Here is a 4,064-nt window from a genome sequence, read left to right as displayed (position 1 = left end):
GTTTAAGAAGGTATACGTGGTAAAATCAAAGGCAACTATTTTTAGTGGGGTGCTCAATGGATGGATCCATTTAGTATAATTGTCCTCATCAAATCCATCCTGTAAAAACTTTCTATATCCTAATCATCCAACAATTAGTTGTAGACCGCATTACTTTATATTTCTTAGTAGTGGGTCACCCTTGAGCTGGGGATATGACTCCACTAGGAGAAATATCACCTAGATCGAACTATGGTCACATAGTTAGTACCAAAAAAGTACTAGGTAAATGGACCAACTAGTAGCCTCCCAACCTATAGTCTCTCATCCCCTAACCTACGAAACCCAAGGTAATGCACTATCTTCTCTACCTTTGTAATCCATCAAGTTGTGTCGCTACCATTCTAGGACTTCCAACATACACTGGCCATGAAGTCTTAGAGTATTGTGGTTTTGGGAGTTCCAACTACCCTTAGGAGTCCTCTAGGCACCCCTTAGGCCTCACACTAGGAAATCCTACCCAACCAATTTTCTCTCTCAACTCCAGCCTTACTCAAGGTGACCCAAGAAGAATTGGAAATAAAAACCCACCTAGGAATTCATAATAGTTTTCCAGGTCAGAGGGCTTAATGTGTGTCCAAGCTCAATTACCCTCTAGTATCTAGCATAAACTAGCAAGGAACAAGGGAAGAATAATAAAGGAATGATTATTGAATGATGGAAAGAATGATTATGGAATCATGGGAAAACAAAACTTAAGTATGGATGAGGTATTTTTGTCAATTTTCACCCAAGGAACACACCCCCACCACATGGGAACTCCAGTATACCATTCATCCTCTTACATTTTTGGAATTGGATATAATATCCATTATGACATATGTTTAGACCATGCTTCATGACTTTATGCTATATTCATAAAGTTACATTAGGAACATAATAATATTTGTTTGGCCTTGGAACCATGTCTTCGTTTTTCCACCTCAACTTTCCCTCTCATGGGGTCATAAGTCCCCACCCCTTATGTTTGACTTGGCATGCAACAATGGTGTATTTTATTAGCATGGGTGTAAATACATATCACATCTCTAAGTTTGCTAGCATTTTATCACATAAGTTCTCTGCCTTTAATCACACAAGTACTCTGACATCAAAACATATACGGTACACATGTCCTAAAACACACATATTGAGATGCATACATGGGCACGTAGGGCCATCATAACCTATCTCGCCAGCCTAATAAAATATTTGGCAAGGTGTATAAGGGGTCATCCTTGGGCTATTACATATGCCCTCCTTAAATGTGCAATGGAAAATAATCTTATTGACTTATACATATAAAGAGACTCTAAACTAACTATTTAATGGATGAACAGTTGAGTCCATGTGAAAAATATAGGATTCCTGCAAATTCGTTAGATCGAAACAACTATCAAATAAATTCAACAAATCAATTTTACAAGTTTTCTTTAGGAACTCAAATTTGTCATTGATTCACGATTTGAAGATGCTTTGCTTCTGGATCTTTATAAGTTAGTTATTGAAGAACTTGATGATGGACAAATGATTTGTGGAGGAGAATGGATTTTTTTGGAAATGTAATGGGACATTCATGGCCTCTATTTTTAAATTTTCTTGTTTTAGTTTTTTGGAAGTTTTGATAGGTCCCTTTATGATATAGTAAATATTACAATGGTTATCTACTCTTGATGTATGCATTATGTGCTTAAGGAATGTACCTCAATTTCAATTGAGATACATTGTGTGTGTACTCTTATATAATCAAAATTAGAGTATTCACACAATATGCAAACAACCATCGTGTGTCTCTTGTCCTTGTGTAATTATGTTTTCATAAATATTCATTAATTAATATGAAAGCTTATGATTAAGCTTAAGAAATCAGATACAACCCAAAAAAAATCTCCTATATACAAACATGAGTAATAAGGAAGCAAAGATTGTGTTTCTATGTCCATGGGGAGCAATAAAGCTTCAATAGTTTCAAGTTGTAGTTGTAGACTTAATAGATGGAGGTAAACTAGAGAACATCATCTTGAGTTGCTATCCATTACTCTCATATATTTATCTTTGCGTCATAGCACACTTCAATGGGGATGGACTCTAGGTTCCATTTGGAAAACTCAACTCTTTCCCTGTTTCTATCACAAGCCTTTGGAAGGTTGACTAATGCAGGTGGCAATACCAGAACATAAGCAAAACCTTTCCATACTCTTTATTCAAATCAATGTTAAAATAAAATGGATGTTGACAAATTGTTTAATAAAAAACATCTAAGGTTTTGAAAGTATAAAAACAACAACAATTGGCTTGATGAAAATTTTGGGCTAAGTTTGCATCCAAAAGAGTTCTTTTAGGTCTTTGTGAAGTCGTTATATGGGTTAACTCTCAGCTTGGATGTTACTTTTATAAATACAATAATTGTTATTGAGGAGAAGATTTGGTTTACGTAGGATATTTTTATCTCTTAATCATCGCATTGCTTTTGTTAGTAACCAATTGGAAGATACTAGTATGCTTTGTACATATAACATTTTGAAAGAAACAATCTGGCACCCAATGTTTCATTTGCATGGAGGCATTAAGGGAAATGAGTAAAGCTCCTTATTTGTGGTCAAAAAGTTCTAGGACCTATAGGGTCTATTAAAACATAGTGCCCTCTTTCAAAGAAACCATCTTTCATGTATAATGCCCTAACATTTTTGGAGTATGGTTTAATTGGCAAGTTCAATGGTCTTTAACCCTCACTAAAAGAGATCCCATCTTGGATAGACGCAACGTCCAATCGAGGATGTTTGTTCATCATCTTAACATGGATTATTAATACATGACCCTAGTTCAGGGGAGGAGTGTGTCTTTATAAAACCATAATGCTTTATCTTTCACTTGTATAGAAGATCTCTATAATAAATCTTAGTGTGGTTAGATTATGTGATCTCTCGTTAGAATACATGACCCTAGTTCATGGGAGGAGTGTGTCTTTATAAAACCATAATGCTTTATCTTTCACTTGTATAGAAGATCTCTATAATAAATCTTAGTGTGGTTAGATTATGTGATCTCCCATTAGAATACCTAGGTTGGTCCATTAGATTGTGGTCTCCCATTAGAATACCTAAGTTGCTCCATTGTACGGGCCATTGATAATTTTTTAAGTAAATTTATCCCAACTTTAAAAAAGTAATTTTATGCTTTTTGACTAAATTGTTTTGAAAAGTAAAAATTAAAGTGCTAAAGAACTTTCAAACCATTGAAACATAGTCTAGCCTTTTGATACACACTCTTCATTGATCATGAACGTGTAGCAAGCTCATATGCAAAGGCCAATAATCAAAATGCCTGGTATCAATGGAAATATTTTCTAAAATAGACCACCATTGTTGGGTGGGTCCAAGTGATTTTGATTTTATGTCTCATGGAGTGTGACAAAGACGTCAATGCGGTCATGACTTGCGAAGGTAATCCGCGCTCATCGGTTTTTCAGAAATGTCAACGAGTATAATATCCGAATATACTGTGTCATCAAGCGGGGATAGCTCAGTTGGGAGAGCGTCAGACTGAAGATCTGAAGGTCGCGTGTTCGATCCACGCTCACCGCAAATAATTTAGCATCACATTTACGCCTTAGGGAATCTTTACTCGGAAGAGACCGGGGTTTTGTTCCCACTCATAGTTGGATACGTTATAAAATTGATTGATTCATTAAAAAATATTAAATATCTTTAATAAAAATCCAATTTAAATAATAACTTAACTTTAAAACCAATGTGACATTTATGCTTTAGGGAATCTTTCTCGGAAGAGACCGGGGTTTTTATTCCCGCTCATAATGGGATACATTATGAAATTCATTGATTCATTAAAAGAAAATTAAGTATCTTTAATACAAATCCAATTTAAATAATAACTTAACTTTAAAACCAATGTGACTTGAAATTGAATTGAAATTGTTAAAAATTATATATCGTTAATACAAATCCAATTTAATTTAAATAATAACTTAACTTTAAAACCAACGTGACTTGAAATTGAATTGAAATTGTTAAAAATTAAATATCTTT

At 34.4% G+C, this 4,064-nt stretch overlaps 1 non-coding gene across 1 annotated transcript; it reads left to right on the top strand.

The window, feature by feature from the left end:
* The first annotated feature begins 3,529 nt into the window (after positions 1–3,529).
* TRNAF-GAA (transfer RNA phenylalanine (anticodon GAA)) lies at positions 3,530–3,602 on the top strand. Its single transcript has one exon. It is a non-coding gene; the product is annotated as a tRNA-Phe (tRNA).
* The last annotated feature ends 462 nt before the right edge of the window (positions 3,603–4,064 follow it).

Source organism: Pinus tabuliformis, chromosome 5_1, assembly GCF_031772625.1.
Source record: "Pinus tabuliformis cultivar Carrire ecotype Pingquan chromosome 5_1, CPIR1, whole genome shotgun sequence".
Taxonomy (NCBI): Eukaryota; Viridiplantae; Streptophyta; class Pinopsida; order Pinales; family Pinaceae; genus Pinus; species Pinus tabuliformis.
The sequence above is the reverse complement of the archived record's forward strand: the minus strand, read 5'-3'. Positions and strand labels throughout refer to the sequence as shown.